At 50.2% G+C, this 18,023-nt stretch overlaps 1 protein-coding gene across 3 annotated transcripts in view; it reads right to left on the bottom strand.

Annotated features, from left to right (window-relative positions):
* The window catches only part of LOC119442064 (filamin-A-like), a 172,035-nt gene that overhangs the window by 79,921 nt on the left and 74,091 nt on the right, over positions 1–18,023 (bottom strand). The window contains exon 1 of one of the 3 annotated variants that reach the window (XM_049661858.1): positions 8,431–8,650. The exons of 1 other annotated variant lie outside the window; for it this stretch is intronic. The gene's annotated coding sequence lies outside the window, so the exon portion shown is untranslated. Of the gene's footprint in view, positions 1–8,321; positions 8,388–8,430; positions 8,651–18,023 lie in introns of those variants that run through there. One more of the 3 variants, XM_049661859.1, reaches the window with a different exon arrangement.

Genomic DNA, 18,023 nt, shown 5'->3' with positions numbered 1-18,023 from the left:
CTTTCGCCGTACACATTAGAACATAAAGGAAGATTAAGATTACCACTGCGTGCATGCCGTGCATGCCAGGCTGTACGTACGCACATCCGTGAGCAAAAGTATACCGACCACAGGGTAGCCGAAAAAAAAAAAAAAACTTGGAGTACGCTTAAACCTCGCCTTTAAGAGTGGAACGCGATAGCGTTATTGGACGCCGTTGACGCCGACACAGACACCGTATTTTCTGCGACATGGGGCCCAATCAAAATTTAGAAAGGCTCGGTGTTCAACATTCCCCTCAATGTTGCCTAGAACCAAAGCACAGCCAAACACCATCAGAATTGAAGGACTCTCAAGCTTCGCCTTTAAGAGTGGAACGCGATAGCATTCAAAGATTCCTGGCTGCTTATCAGGCTTTTTTCTCGTATATTCAAATTACAATCCGACGCTATCACGCCTGTAGGCTGTGGTTAAGTCGTACTTTACTATTTTTCTTAGGAATTTTACTTTGAGAAATTCAATTTTTGTTCAGTAACGCCTTTGGCCGCAGAAAACCGCCCGGTCGGGGTGGTTCGGGATGATGTGGTTCGGCATGATTATTTCCGCCAGACGCCGATGCTTACGCCGACACCGACGCCGACACCGGATTTCCTGCGACACGGGGCCCTTAACGCTATCGCGTTAAAAACGGAGCTTCTTCATTATTAACATGCATAAAGTGAAATTGACGAGTACACTGGAAAGTGCGCAATTCTAAGCTGGACTGGAGTCCTCAATTTCAAGTTACATTCACAGGCAGAGGAGAAAATCCGCTTTATCGCGCGCAAAACCTGGTCCGTATCGTGGGACAGCGATTGCGCGATAATGCCGGTTTTCGTTTTGTAGAAAATGATAAAGTTTTGTAGATACTATTACTCGAGCTCTTTCTTTGTGTCATGTTTTGTTGGTGTGTTCGTACCATGCAGTGTCAACCACCTGTTTCCATTATTTTATTGTGATAGCAATTATATGGACACTCCAGGCGGATTTCTGCCGTCGCCGTGAGATTCCGTATAAAGCCCAAGGGCGATAAAATCGTCGCCGCCCGCCGTATGCTGTATGTGCCAGTGAAAGTGTGCGAGGGTGAGTCGGCGATCGCGACTCAATCTCGCGTACGCAAGGGAGGAGAGCGGGAACGAAGCGCGCGCAACGCTCCGGAAGGAGGTTAGGGAGCGGGGGCATTTACGCCGCGCGCGCCCGCTCGGACCGCTGTATCTTGAAAGCCATCTGCGCCGGGCTCAGAGTCCTGCCCTACGCTATGTGTTTTCGCCGCTTAGTTCGCGTTGATGCGAGCGGCGGCACGAACGTCAATTCGCTCGCTTCTGCTGCCGCCCCGCTTACTCACTCCAGCGTTTTGACAGCGAGTTTCCGCGGTCATCGAGTGAGATGCGTTCATGTTTGCTTGTGCGCGCGTGACACCATGCATGCTTGTTAATTTAGTTAATAAGCGAATGCTTGCAAGTTTATGTGGCCGATAAAACTACTATCCTTACTTCCTATAGCTGTCGACTAGTTTGCTATCGCAATCGATGCTTCGCCTATCGGGCGAAACTGAGACTTTTTAGGTGCGAAGCACCTTATGCGCTCGGGCTGTCGGCGTCTCCTGTCGTCGTCGTAACGGTAAAGCAAGCGGCTCGTGCTCGCGCTCGGCACGCGCTCGTGCCACTGCTCCCGCGTTCGTCGTCGTCTTCCACAGCTGGCTGTGTTGCCGCCCATCATTCCAGCGTAGAATTTCACTTCTCTTCTGTCGTTGCGTTTACGGACCACACTAATGTTTAGTGATTCAAAAACAGCAATCCGGAATTTTGCACGAGGCAGGATTCACACACCTGCTTTCAAAATTCGCAATTCTATTCAACTTCCGACCAGATCAATTCAATTCCTACGGGTACCTGCTCATGCAGGCAACCCTGGGAATGAAGCAGCCCACAACACAGCTCGAGCGCACGTCAACCGACCAGGGCCAGCTACGGACCCAGGCAGTGCACGCGAATGGTTACCTACAAGGAAATTTCTCTCCACTATATAGGGAGCAACGGCTCCAGTACCCACCCCCATACAAATCCCTCTCTAAACTCGAGCAGGTGGCCTGGCGCCAGCTCCAATCCCGTACCTTTCTATCCCCAGCTCCCCTTGCCCTTATCCACCCCGGCCTTTTCTCCCCTGAATGCACCCTCTGCGGTGCAACCAGAGCAGACTTTCACCATATCCTCTACATTTGCTCTGAGCTCCAGCCACCCTCCGAATGGCAACTCACCGACATAGAGCGATGGGAGGTCGCGGTGTCCAGTTCGGACCCGGCTGCACAAACGCAGCTGTTGGGCTGCGTTCTAAGAGTCGCTGAGAGCCATAAGCTCCCGGCCACCCTACGCGATATCGAGCCGACCCATCGATAGGCTGTAAACATAAGGCTCAAGAATTAAAATGTTTTAAACCACCAACCACCACCTTTACGGGGTTATGATCCATTGCTTAAGGCAGTATAAGCCCATTAGCGGTGCATAACTGCATGCTTCACACCTCCCCAGGTTTCACGTTAGTGGAGCTGCATTTCGCTCAATGGGTCATTTGACACTTACGCATAAAATTTAATTCACCGCTCAAACCGAGCCTACGACTTAACTCGTGCTAACTGTAATAACTAATAAAAACTAGAACACTAAGAAAGGCGTCCGTAATCGCCAAATTGCCGAGGGAAATAAATAAAACAATGATGGCTATTCGCTAATGCTTCATGGAAAAGGACATCATCAAGCCGGAGTTTTTCTTCAGGCAATTACTTCCCATAACACATATTATGCAGTCTGCACACGGAATATATGTCATGCATATTTTAGTATTAAACACAACTCACTGACTTCACATTTAACATCTCTGAACCACATGAGAACAGATGCCACGTTCGGCGAACCTTCGCGCTATTAAAAGTGCAGACTTATAGGAACTCAGGGACCGTACTTGCGGCCATTTACCCACGAAAGCGGATTGTCTTTATCCACTGAGCCGCAGCAGCCTGCGCCAGCGACGTCACTATAGTGTCAATCATTAGTACTAATGTTTTCTTAGCAACAATACAAACATCGCACAGTGAGACAGAGAAGCATGGTCGGCAGTTGTCTCCTGAAAAAGACACTGCGCCCACCCGCTTGAAAAATAGGAAAGAAAGACAGGGAAAGAGAGTAGAGAAGAAGGCACAGCACAACACACTGAATTGAATTCTGGGGTTTTACGTGCCAAAACCACATTTCATTATGAGGCACGTCGTAGTGGGAGGACTCCGGATCAATTCTAACCACCAAGGGATCTTTAACGTGCCCCCAATGCACGGGACACGGGCGTCTTTGCATTTCGCCCCCATCGAAATGCGGCCGCCGCGGCCGAGATTTAATCCCGCGATCTCGTGCTTAGCAGCTCAACACCACAGCCGCCAACCGTGGCGGGTACAGCACAACACGTCGCCACACGCACAAAGTTTGAGCAACCCCCAAGTGCGTCATCCCAACTACGTCTCTTCATTGAGCGGTGGCGCGATAGGTTCTGCGCAACACACATGCTGTCCCTGAAGTCGGGTTTGCCTATACTGATCGACGCTGTAATGTACTACCACTCAACATAACGTCCAATAAGCGAACGAAGATTATGAGCCGACTGGAGCGCCCCGTACACAAAAGAAAAAGAGAAGAGTTTGTTTCCTCTTCGATGCACACATATGTAGTTGGGCAAACTGTAAATGAGAGGCACAGAATTTGCCAAACATTTCGAAGCCGCTCAACCGGACGTGAGCCGTCCGACATGTAATGCAGACCCTGTATAGCATCGATAGTCGCGGTGGCTAAGTTGCTACGGCGTTCTGCTGCTGAGCACGAGGTCGAGGGTACGATTCCCGACCTCATTGCACATACCACAAAAACATATTCAAGAGTTTAGTAATAAAAAGAATTTTAAAAAATCAAAACAACATTACTCTACACAGGGTTAAAGAATTCCAGGAGGATGAAATTAATTAATCTGCATCCCACTATGAGCGTACCTTTTGAAACGGGGTGGTAGGTTGCGCCACTAAGCTCTTGTTCTTATTTTGCCTAATGTATTGGCTATGTCGTATCCAAGGACGGAATTCTCCCCGACCCCCTTTCCCCAGTACAGGGTAGCAAGCCGGTATTTACACTGGCTAACCTCCTTGTCTTTCTTCCCCTTCTTTCTCTCTCTCTCTCCCCGACCCCGACAAACTTCGCGCCGTCGCCGGATTCCCCAAGCCAACGTCCATCAAAGAATTGCGCAGTTTCATTGGTCTATGTTCTTACTTCAGACGCTTCATTCGGAATTTCGCCGCCATCGTGTCGCCCCTGACGAAGCTCCTAGGGAGCAACGGGCGCCTCACCTCGTGGTCATCAGAGTGCGACGAGGCGTTCACGAGTCTTCGTCGTTTGCTGACTCCCCCCCGCCCCCCAATTTTGCGCCACTACGACCCGACGGCCCCTACACAGGTATACACATAGATGCCAGCGGTGTTGGCCTTGGCGCTGTCCTCGCGCAACGCAATTGCAAGGGTTCCCTGAGTATGTCGCTGCTTATGCCAGCCGAACGCTTACGAAAGCCGAGAATAACTACACCGTGACAGAAAAAGAATGTCTCGCGATCATCTGGGCTCTTACTAAGTTCCGGCCATATTTGTATGGCCGCCCATTTGATGTCATCAGCGGAGCACCACGCACTATGTTGGCTGTCGTCATTGAAAGATCCGTCAGGCCGCCTTGCACGTTGGGCACTTCTCCTGCAAGACTACGACATCCGCGTACTCTACCGCAGCGGACGACACCACTCGGACGCCGATGTCCGCTCGCGCTCTCCCTTGGCTGACAACAATATATCTCGGTTGACTGTATCTTCCATCGACCTTCGCATCATCGCTTTCGAGCAGCGCAAGGACCCCTGGATTGCGTCGATTATAGGCTGGCTCTCTGATCCATCGACCAGGTCAACAACCCGCGCGTTGCGCCGTCAAGCTCACCATTTCGCCATTCGCGACGACCTGCTTCACCGGCGCAATTACAGCTCCGACGGCCGCCAGTGGTTGCATGTTAGTAGTGCCTCGCAGCCTGCGTTCCGAAATATGCGCAGCTTTCCACGCCGATCCCCAGTGTGCCCACGCTGGCGTTTTCAAGACTTACCAGCGCCTTCAACAGCGGTACGACTGGCGAGGGATGTACAGCTACGTTCAAAAGTTCGTACGCTCTTTTCCCGATTACCAGCGCCGGAAATCTTCACCCCGCCTCTCGCCAGCTGGGCTGCAACCTTTACCTTGCCCCACCCGGCCCTTTGGGCACATCGGTATAGATTTGTACGGGCCCCTGCCCATGACATCGGCTGGAAACCGCTGGGCCATTGTGGCAGTTGACCACCTTACGCGATACGCTGAAACTGGCGCTTCATGCAGCTACAGCGCGCGACGTTGCCTCCTTCCTGCTTCGTCGATTCATCCTATACGTCATGGGCCAACCCAGGAGCTGCTCAGTGACCACGGACGTGTCTTCCTCTCCGAAGTAGTTGAAGCTGTTCTCAAAGAGTGCCACGTTGTTCATCGCACAACAACGGCGGACCACATTCTCAAACCAATGGACTCACGGAACGATTAAATCGTACGCTCGGCGACATGCTCTCAATGTACGTCTCCTCCGATCACACGAACTGGGACGCCATTCTGCCCTTCGTCACCTACGCGTACAATACCGCTACGCAGAGCGCTACTGGTTTTTCGCCATATTTCTTATTGTACGGCCGGCACACATCGCATACCATCGACACACTGCTACCATACCGGCCCGACGCATCTGAATGTGCGCCCATTTCTGATACGGTGAGACATGCCGAAGAGTGCCGCGACCTCGGCCCGGGCCTTTACCTCCAATGACCAAGAGCGCCAGAAGAACACTCGCGGTGACACCACCTCTGCGCCCACCTTTCTTCCCTGAAGCGCTTGTGTGGATCAGTTCCTTCCGCTGCACCTGGTCTGTCTTCCAAGTTAATGCCCAAGTATGAAGGTCCCTACCGCATCGTCGAGCGTGCATCACCCGTAAAATATATGTGATTGAGCCCGCTGAACCATCTTCGGACATGCGCATATATATACATATATATATACATATATACACACACACACATATATATATATATATATATATATATATATATATATATATATATATATATATATATATATATATATATATATATATATATATATATATATATACGCCGCTCGCGGTTCCCTCAACTGATCCAACGGTCGATCGGCCCTAACGCTTGCGTGCAATAAACGCCTTTACAAAATTAATAAATAATAAAGAAACGAAACGATTCTGGACTATATACCTTAATTAAGCGACAACACTGAGCGAATTAGGCCGCCGGTAAGACACCGTTCTTGCATTCCACCTCAATCGGTATGCGGTCGCCAGCGTGCGTTTGCGTACATTGGTGCGCTAACATGCATTTGGACCAGCACGTGCACAGAAAAACAACGACAGGGTTCGTACAGAACATTAGACTCAAAATTCAAGGTCAATTCAAGGGTTTCAAGGATGCCAAACACCAAAATTCAAGGAGGGGGGGGGGGGAAACAAACCTTATTCGTACACATACACTAAACATTAGGGAATGTGCCGTTGCGCCCCTGAGCTCGAGGTCGCGGTTCAGATCCCGGCTGCGGAGGCCGCATTGTGATGGAATGTGAAATGCAAGAACGCTCGCGTACATCGATTTAGGTGTACGTAAAGAACCCCCGGAGGTCTAAGTTAGTTCGAAGTCTCCGTTACAGCGGGCCTCATAATGAGATCACGTGGACTTGGGCACGTAAAACTCCAGAATGTTTCGTTTTTTTTTTTTTTTAATGGTGATATCTCAGTCGTCTTAGCTGCAAATTTCTTGCAGCTAGGAAGCTGCTGAGTTTGACGCAGACTTCGAGCTTTTCAGGTGGCTATTCGAAGGTAGCTTTCCCATTGTCACGATGTCAATCGCCTTCTGGCATAATGGTTAGTATAGTGGTTGGCTTAAGCCAGGCATTTCTAGAGCTTAGGACTTGAAAATGGAGCCACGAAGGCTGCGGTGTGAACCAAACAGAAAAAAAAAAAAAGATAAAGCTTGGCCGCTTTATCTGGCTTCGTCTGGCCCCACGATTGCAATGACAATTTTTAAGAAGCCTGCTGTTGGTGGTTGTGGATACGTCACATTGTCATCGCTTAGCGACACTAAAAATAACTAGGTTCGCTTCCCGATGAACAATGACCATGGCATAGCTCCGATGCGGAGTTTGTTACTTTGAAGGTTCAAGAGTCGCCCCAACTCCAACTTACAAGGAATTTGAAGGAACGCATTTATTCTCGAGGAGCTTTAAGGACCCTTGCATCGAACCTTGCAACGAGAAAAGGATCACGGCTGTATTTCAAACTGCGAGGCCTGCGGTCCATAAGTATGCTTGGTGCCCGCCTACATTTCACGTTTCGCTCAAGCAACCCTAAGCACTCACGCAGAATAACATCGCTGCGGCGGCTCCACTGCGGCCGACCTGTCCGCACATATCGCGAACGTTTCACACTCACGCAAAAATGCGCACGCCGCGCACATTGAAACGTGACAGGAGAAGATGCAGGAACAGAGCAAGAATGGAGTCGTCCATATATTTGAGTACTGACGAAGAACACCAGAGCCGCGGCCAACAGATGGAGAACTAAAATATTCGAAATGGACTACTTGACAGTCCAATCGAGAGAAGGAAACACCACAAGGAGCAAAATAATCAAGTGAACGGGCCACAAGTAGCGATCGTCCCGTCCACTCCTTACGCTACTCCGTTTTCTGTGTTGGTTTGCGACAAGTATACGTACGTACATTGTGAACCAACCTTCCAAGCATCCAAGGTCAGTTGGTATGAATCTGTGACCCCAGACAGGACGAAAAGCAGCACTGGTACGAAGAAAGAACAGACCTGAAGATAAGGTAACCGTAAAGAAATGACAGGAGGCTACTGTGTTTGACCTTTTTTCAGGTTTCTTTTGAAGGCAGTGTCTTGCTTGGCGAGTTACCGCCACTGTTCAGTATCGTGTGTGCCTGTTTCTAACCTCGGTCCGCGTTGACATCGTGGACACACGTCGCCGCGCACATGGTATCAGGATTTCAGCCAACCTATAGTTACCACCTTCGACTACGCTGCCCCGAGATCGGCCCAGCTTTAGTCGGACATACACAGTCGGCCGCTCAAAGTGAAGGGAGAAGAGTGAAAGAAACGAGAAAGCGATCGCACCCACCTGCCGCCCAACGCAACACTCCTCAGCGAATAAGCCCCGCTACCGGCGGCGCACTCTCAATTCCAGCCGGCACGCGCACACCCACACGCGGCATACGACGCACACATACATCCGAGACGGCGGCGAACAACGACGACCACGACCAACGCCTCGGAGAAAGGCGACCACCACACGATCACTCAGCGTCGTCTTCGGGGTCGCCCACGAAAGAAGCGCACGATGCAGCAGCGGCCCTCGCACTTCGTCGCGGCAGAAGAGCCAAGCGCGGGCAGAGAAATCCGCGTGTCCCGTCCGTCCGTCGGCGCGTCCTCCCGCCACCCTACTAACCTACTATGTACACCGCACACTTCTCTCTGCCGAGACGACAGCGACAACGAGCAAGAAGACGACGATGTCGCGACGCTAAAGATTAGGCGAGAAAGAGAGAGAAAAAGAAAGGGCAGGGGGGACGACGTTCGGCACGAGGTCCACTTATATATATACTCGACTCGCGCGGTAAACGATAGAAATTGGCCCCAGATTCAGTACGATTCCGAATGAACGAAGGAAAAAAAAAAAAAAGTAAGACAGCACGGGGAGGGCACGTCTTCGGCATACGCAATGACCCTTGAGAGAACTCGCTCTTTAGCGAAGGGAGGGTAGGGAAAGAAGGGGGAGGGGGGGGGGGATCGCGCGAAATGGCCCTTCATGCCGCCAACGGATCGGACCAAAAGAAGAAGAAGAATACAGCTGCGGCGGCTTTGCGGAGGAATCGACGACGACGCGGCGACGACGACCTAGAAGCGAAACCTGAAACTATATAATCTCCGCGTGAGTGCGTGTGTCTCGCCTCTCTCTCCCTCTCTCTGAGCGAGAGAGCAACAAAGCGGCGCACTTATACGCCAAGCCGGCGGTGGCCCAGAAAAAGGGGGGCAACTTCGAAATAGGTAAAAATCGTTAAGCGTACAACAGGATAGAGAAAAGCCGGGCGAGGGCACTTTAGCGGTCTTGTATGTATAGCGTGCACGGGGTCGTCGGAGTTTAGGTTTTACAGAGTAATCGAACTTTGGGCAGAGTGCCGAAAAAGAATAATAATTAGGGAACTTGCGCAGGACCACCCTAATCTAATACGGCCAAATGAAAACGACGACAGCAACGGCATGGCGACAAAGATGCGACGATGACGGCACGGCCGCTCGCATGTCCCGTACACGGAATCGAATCCTGAGTGGCAGCTGCATGTCTGGGAACAAACGGGGCCGATCGAGTGCAGGCAAAAAGACCAAACGAGCACGTTGACATTTCATTTCCTTACTGCGCCGCTTCGAACTATATACATTTTCTCAAGTAGCTTTTCAAAACTTGGCCGCATGTAATAATCTCGTCTTCAAAGAAAAATCAGCCGAGTGGATTTTTGTCGTTTTATTGCGATAATAATTATACGGACTCTCGAGCCGTATTCCCACCTTCGCCACCACCGTGCTGTACCACTATCAACCACGCATGCGCGGCTCGCGCGCGGAAGTTTAGACTGTATCCACAAACTCTCCAGGGTCTCCAGAGCGTTTGGCTGCAAAAACGACGAAGCGATGTGGACGCAACGACACCGATCCGCTCAATCGGCTCGGTGGCGGAGCCAGGACAGCGTTCTGTTGCTGGGCACGAGCGTTGTGCGCACGCGTATAAGCACACAAGCGTACCTGACAGCTGCCATGTGTATATGTACTGGTATGAGCAGAATTAAGAGTAACCGGCCCCTTATTGAGAAATGCATCTCAACTTGAAGCAACGTGATCCTTCTTTATCGATAAGACAACAAGACCCGGGAAGACGCGCAGTGACAATTTATGACGTCAGGGGCAGCCGGTGCGGGTAGTTGCGCCCGTTCACTTATTCTCGATACGTTGGCGATAGAGTGGGCGTAAGTTTGCGTGTGACTTGGGGTGGATGTGTGTAGATAACGTGGGAGAAACTTATGTCAAGAAACGAGGCTACTCAATTTGTCAATGTAACGAGAACTATATACTCACTCTTGCCGACATTCCGCGGTTGAAGTCCTTTATTTGGAGGTTAGCGATGCAACGCTGGCGGATGATTGAATTTTTTATCCTCGTGGAAAGCCGTGCATCGCGAAGCGCCGGCAACACAGGCAGTCGTTATGTAGCAGCGGTTCGTGACCTTGGGCACACAGATTCATTACATCCCTTAACATGCCAGTCAACATTTTTGCAGCCAACTACTGTACACGCATTTCCTCTACCGTTGCACATTTTGCAGCATGAATGTAGTGCGATAAGGAACACCAAGTTGCATTTCCGACAGCTGATCGCGCAGTAGCAGGGCAGACGCGGTAATGGTTTCTATTTCGTGCGCTTTCGCTGAGGCAAATTGCGGCGCGCCGCCGAAAGCGCTATCTCTTTGCTCTAGAACAAATTGCTCTGCGAAAAAGGTGAATAATTACCGCGGCAGAAGTATACTGAAATAACCGGTACGAGAAATGCAATTGTATATTGGCCAAGTCTGGCTCAGAATGAGTTGTAAATTTACTCCATGGTTTTGTAGTTTTGTAATATCGCTTATAATCAAGATTTAGTGCTCCAGGACTAAGTGCGCCTTCCATTCCAACTCCATTCCGGGATGTCGGCTTCCATTCCATTCCCAATCCCATCCGGGTGTTTGAAAACGTGGAATGATTCCGTAATCATTCCAACTCCGGAGTTGCCACTCCGCTACTCTGGTACACACTATATCCAGTGACGCAAACTTAACTATAGTTGGTGTAGAAGCTTCTAAAATGTTAGAACACGGCAAGGGTCCCGTTGCAGTATTTGACTTTGGGGCTCTCGTCTGTATATTATCTGCAACCCGTTCACTGTATGTTGACGAATAATAAACTGAAAAAGAAGCCATGATTTTTCTCGTTTTTGTTTTACAAGCGCGCACTCATTACCGACCCGTCGAATGGCGTACCACACGTATACAATGTGAAAATTAAAGAAGGGGGGGGGGATAGGGGGGTATAAAGAAGGCCCCCCTAGCGGGAATACTCTTCAGACACCGGGAGTAAACGGCGTTGACATAACATCACAAACGAACATGAATAGATCACACTGAATGACTGCAGACAACGACAGTCAAAACGCTGGCAGCAAGCGCATATACGCCGAAGCGGGCGACGGTACGTGCGGTCTATCGCTTCAAAGGAAACTGAGCGGCGAATGCACAGCGCTTAAAGGTCAGAGCCGTGTGGAAGAGACGGTGCGAGCGAGCGACGAGCGCGGTTGTTGGCAGAGTAGAAATGCGCCCCCCCCCCCCCCCCCCGCTCCCTCCGGCGCTCGCTTCCCGCTTCCTTCTTGCGCGTGGAAGATTGAGTGCGTTCGCTCTCCGTGACAGCGTGCGTCCCCGTTAGGGCATACGGCGCGCGGCGAAGATTTTATCTATACGGAACCTCACGGCGACGGCGACGGCAGAAATCCCGTGGAAGTGTCCATATAATTGCTATCGCAATAAAATGCGAATCATTTCTTGGCGAACATTTGCTACTATCTATCTATCTATCTATCTATCTATCTATCTATCTATCTATCTATCTATCTATCTATCTATCTATCTATCTATCTAGCCACCTACGACTTTGTGCTCTCATGGTCGTTTCCTTAACTTGTTATGTACCAAAATTGGCATACACGAGTATATGACAAACATAAATGGTATGTCATGACATGCGTGTCATGTAGGTCATGAACCAGCCGCCTACGTCTTGGTGTTCTCATGGTCGTTTCGTTAATTTGGTAGGTACCAAAATTGGTACAGTATAACAGGAGTGTATGACGAACATAATGATAGCTAGGTCATGACATGCGTGTCATGTAGGTCATGACAATGACCCAGCGAAAAATATTAACACTCAAAAACCACTGAAATGGGTTCTGACGTGAGCACTAAGTGAAGGAAACACTAAATTATGATGGTAGAAATCATAGTCATGAGCATGACTCAGCAAAAATGACCATGACTCAGCGAAAAAAAAAAGATTCACACTAAAAAACCACTGGAATGAGTTCGGACGTCGGTACTAAGTGAAGGAAACACTAAAGTATGCTGGTAGAAGTCATAGTCATAAACATGACTCAGCAAAAATCACAATGACTCAGCGAAAAAAAGATAACACTCAAAAGCCACTGAAATGGGTCCTGACGTGGGTACTAAGTGAAGGAAACACTACAGGATACTGGTAGAATTCATAATCATGAGTATGACTCAGCAAAAATGACAATGACTCAGCGAAAAAATATTAGCACTCAAAAGCCACTAAAATGGGTTCGGACGTCGGTACTAAGTGTAGGAAACACTCAATGATGATGGAGAAATCATAGTCATGATCATTACTCAGCAAATATGACAATGACTCAGAGAAAAAAAAGATTAACACTCAAAAACCACTGGAATGAGTTCGGACGTCGGTACTAAGTGAAGGAAACACTAAAGGATGCTAGTGGAAGTCATAGTCATGAGCATAACTAAGGCTTTCGCCCTAAGGTCTCTTAGGTGTAGCTAAAGGGACTCCTGAGGACTCATGACATAAATGTCATGACATGCGTTTCATGTAGGTCATGAAAGACCGCCTAAGTCTTCGTGCTCTCATGGTCGTTTCGTTAACTTGGTAGGCTATCCGCCCTCTGCTTCGCATAACATCGATTCCCACAGGGCGTGGGATCTGCCGGCATTTTTTCTTTTCTTTTCAGTGCGATATGAACTATTTTACGCAGGACAGGAGGGACAGGAAAATGCACTTTCCCGAAGAAGCAGTAAATAGAGACCGAGATGACCGAGTAAGTCAGTGAGACAGAGTGAGTGAGCGATGGAGATTTTTCAATGACGGTCTACAGGCACTCACAAAGTCTGTATCCTCTGGCCGCTCAAGCGGTGCAGTTTATTTGGAGTAGAAATAAAATCCCCATTTCGAAGCAGGATCTGGCTTTGGAGAGCTGGCTCCGTCCACGTTTTCCTCTATGCGATGTCTTTCGTTCGTCATAAGACACACCAACAAGCCCAAGCATCTACTTTACCCTCGAGGACCAAGCAGTCTCGTTCAAGGAACCGCTGGCAGTCCTAAATCCGATCTAGCGAAGCTCGTGGGTGGCTTCCCCACCGACATATAGCGCACAGTGCACCGAACTAAACAGCGCGGAATACTATTACCGACGCACACGTCGGGTTCCAGACCGCGTATTCCTCCACTTTCTCCGGGAAAGCGACGACGACGGCGAAACGACGTCGCCGCGTGTGGCCGCGGTCGCCGCGCCGAGTCGGAAAGAACGAGCCTTCGACCCCCGCCATTGTTCCAGACCGCGTATAAGGGCCCCGCGCGACTCGAAAAGAAGGGGTCGCGACCGCAGCCTCCCATTACACGGCGACGCCGTTACCCGCCGCCGCCTTATATGGGGGTCACAGCGCGTTATACACTGTATACGACCAGACCCCAACGAGCCTCGGGTAGCTGGGAAAACTCAATTTCGCGACAATGGCCCCCCTTCCCCGAGAGGCCGACAGACAGACAGCGCCGACGGCGAAATGGCACGCTCGACTTCGCTCTCCGGTCGAGCGCTGCCGTCACTTTCGCTTCTCGTCGCGCCCCTGGACAGACAGACAGTCTGTCTGGTCCGGTCGCACGCATGGCCGATCGCTTTCTCCCTGCGCGCCTTTTCTCAGTGCACGCAAACGGCCCCGGTCCATATATACGCTTCCTGGGGGAGGCTGTCCGTATATACGGAGACGGTCTGCAGTCGTAAGGAAGCCGGGCTGGGCGACGGCTATATAGCTCATGAGCCGGTTTCTGTTGCAGACGTCCTGGGAGTTCGAAGAGTGCTCTAAATGGGCCCCTTTGTTAGGGCGCTTCATTAGAGACCCGAATAGAGCATGATTATGCATCGGCCCGCGTCTGCGCTGGCTGCGTGGTGATGATGTCGAAAGAATCGGCAGAGGAAAACGCGAACGCTAACGATTGCGAATAGTGTTTTACCGAATTTCACGTTTTTAATTTTCTTTCTTTTTTTTCTTCTTTTTTCGCGCTTATATTCGTGTGCTTAGTCTGGTGCACCAATTTCACTTAAGATTTTCGTTTATTGGCTAAAGTAGGTAAAAATACCATATTTTGTTGAAAAACCACAGCTGATTACTAATCCTTTCTGCAGTACCCACGCCGCTTTTCCGTCGCGCTTAACTTTCAGAAAGGAAAGTCAGGGCGAAAGGAAGAAAGGGGAGAGGGGGGGGGGAGCTGTAGTGAGAAGCTGTAGAGGAAAACTTCGGCTCCACCTTCGCAATTGCACCCTAATGGAATGGTATATATAAGAGAGCCGCTAGCAAATGCGTGCTGTACGCAGGAACAGAAGATCATTAGGCCGAAATCGTAATACGGTCAAGTTGGCGCTTTCCGAACGGTTGGTTCCTTCCGCGTAGCACCTCTTGTTCACGTGACCCTTCGACAATGCGATCGTTAAATATTTCCACACAGGAAGAACACACACACACACACACACACACACACACACACACACACACACACACACACACACACACACACACACACACACACACACACACACACACACACACACACACACACACACACACACACACACACACACACACACACACACACACACACACACACACACACACACACACACACACACACACACACACACACACACACACACACACACACACACACACACACACACACACACACACACACACACACACACACACACACACACACACACACACACACACACACACAGCTAGACTGAAGTGACCAAGAGAGCGACGAGAGACGAACCATTAACCAAGACAGGGTACTGTTGTCTACCGTATGCACGAGGGCAATATCGCTTGATCGATTGATCAAGCGGTGAAAACAAATTTATACGCGCACGCTTCAGCAGCCTTGTGTATTGTAATAATACACAGTAGGGCTAGGCTATGGTGTCAGCCATCTTCTTTATTCCGAACGCCTCATCACTTCGTCGTCTTCGTTAAGACACCCGGCAACTTCTTCACAACGTCCACGTACACTCCCCCTCTTTGAAGACTCATCCCTCCTGGGATGATACATAAAAAATGTCACAGTTTCGCCTTAAGGGCGAAGCAATGAATGCGATAGCAACACAGCAATGTCATACGAAGTAAGGTGAGCGGCTTTGGTAGCAATGTGAATTGTAGTAAACATGAGCTGATTAAGTAAGCAGGTGTGCTGCGCCGTAAGTAGACCGACATGCATGAAGAGAGACTCGATGACCACGAGAAGGCGCTTGTGAAACGGTGGTGTTGATGAGAAGCGCTTCCCGTGGGCAGCGCGTGCGAAAGGACACACCTGTAGCGCTGCACTGCCGATCCGGGCAGCATTGCATGTGTAGCGTGCGTTGGAAAATGTGGCCCGACTATTACTAACTGAATGAACAAGCGTGGTGTGAGCGCGCACAAACAAACACGAATAGATCACACTGAATGACTGCAGACAACGACTGTCAACACTCTGGCAGCAAGCGGATACGCCGCAGCGGGCGAAGGTACGTGCGGTCTATCGCTTCAACGGAAACTGAGCGGCGAATGCACGGCGCATAAAGGTCAGAGCCGTGTGGAGATAAGAGACGGTGCGGACGAGCGACGAGCGCGGTTGTTGGCAGAGTAGAAGTGCGCCCCCCCCCCCCCCCCCCGCTCCCTCCGGCGCTGGCTTCCTGCTTCCTTGCTTGCGCGTGGGAGATGAGTGCGTTCGCTCTCCGTGATAGCGCGCGTCCCCGCACGCTTCCGCTCGGGCATACGGCGCGCGGTGAAGATTTTATCTATAGGGAACCTGACGGCGACGGCGACGGCGACGCCGACGGCAGAAATCCGGTTGAAGTGTCCATATAATTGCTATCGCAATAATACGTTCCCAATGGCTGCCAACTCGAGCACGCCGTCATCGTCGACGTAACCAACTCTCTTGAGAACACCTTTCTGCACTGCAGTTTGCACCACACGATACGGTCCCATGTACACCTGCTTCGTACCCGGAAGACCTTTTCTGACGAGTACTAAATTGTTCAGCTGTATACAGGATATCCGCGTCTTGTGGCGGCGGTCGAAATGCCTCTTCATATCTTCGCGGTATCGCTGGTATGCTTCCGCAGTTCTCCGCTTCTCGCACAATTGCAGGCAGTCAGCAATACCGAGCTGTTGATCAGCGGGGAGCACCGGTACGTGTCTTTCCAAATGCTGCGAAATAGGGACCGATTGTGATGAGCTACAGCGGCCTCCAAGCAGCACTTCCATCCGCCTTTGAAACTGGGATACATGGAAATAAACTGTTTCAAGTCTCGTATGATTCTTTCAGCCATGCCATTTCCTGCAGGATGGTAGGGCGCGCAGCGTCGCAAAACAACTCCTCGTTCCTTCGCCCACTCTTGCAGACGCTTGCTTACAAATGCTGGTCCATTGTCCGGTATTACTACTTTGGTATTCTTAAACATTTCTTTAACCTCCCTGCCTTTCGCATCTCATTTATCTCTCTCTCTCTCTCTCTCTTTTTAAACATTTCTCGGCTCAAAAGGGCAATCAGACTAATTGCGTCTTCCCTACCCGGTCGTGCGGCCACTATTCTAGTGCACTAGTCTATTGCCACTAGGAAAGACTGTTTTCCTTACTCCGGTAGCCTTTTTCTTAAGCTCTGCAAAATCCACCTGGATGACTTCGAACGGTATGTCAGAATATCGAGGTAGGACCATCTTGTCTGTTCTCTGAAGGTACTTTACTTTATGGACTTGACATTGGTGGCAAGACTGGACGTATCGCTGGACGTCGTCTTTCAAGTGTTTCCACCGGAAACGCTGAAGAATCTTGCGATAAGTTCGCCAGAACCCGTCGTGCCCGCCAGAGTCCGGGGAGTCATCATAACGTTCCAAGATTCGAGGCACCATTGTTTCCGGGACTACGAACTTTCCATCGTGAAACTCCAGCTCTTCAGTTCCCTCCCACAGCAGAGTTGCGCTGATAGTCTCCTGATCTGGAGTTACCGCAAGTCTCGAGAGTGCGCCCGCATCCTTCAAGTGTTCTCCAGGTCTGTGATGGTCACTGATGGACCACGAACACAAACTGCTGTAGTTCACTCAACCACCGCGCGATTTCTCCCCTAGGCTCTGCGAGGTTAAGGATATACGCTAAGGCGTGGTGATCGGTAAAGAGCGTGAAGCTCCTGCCATTCAGGTAAGGTCTAAAATAGCGTTCGGCCATTAGGACTGGCAAAGCTTCTTTCTCCGTAGTCGTGTAATTCAGTTGCGCTTTCGAGAATGTAACGAATAATACGACCTTTTGTTGCCGGCTCCGTAGAGCTTCGGAATCCTTCTGGTAAAGCACTGCACCTGTGCCGTAATGAGAAGCGTCGGTGCTCAGCTCGAAGGGCAACTTGAAGTCTGGAAGCGTCAGAATTGGGTCAGACGAAATGATGCTCACAAGGCTTTGATAAACGGAATCAGACTCTGCTGTCCACCGAAATGGCACATTCTTCTTGGTCATTTCTGTGAGTCACCTTGTTTTCGTGGCATAATCTCTAATGCAAACCCGAAAATGCCCCGCAAAGCCGAGAAATACCCGCAAAGTGTGTATGTCGTACGGTTTCTGCATTTTTGAGATTCGTTCGACTGATTCCTGCTCTACCTAGAAACACAACTTTTCTTTGGAAAA

Source organism: Dermacentor silvarum, chromosome 2, assembly GCF_013339745.2.
Source record: "Dermacentor silvarum isolate Dsil-2018 chromosome 2, BIME_Dsil_1.4, whole genome shotgun sequence".
NCBI lineage: Eukaryota > Metazoa > Arthropoda > Arachnida > Ixodida > Ixodidae > Dermacentor > Dermacentor silvarum.
This window is presented reverse-complemented; position numbering and strand designations above follow the sequence as displayed.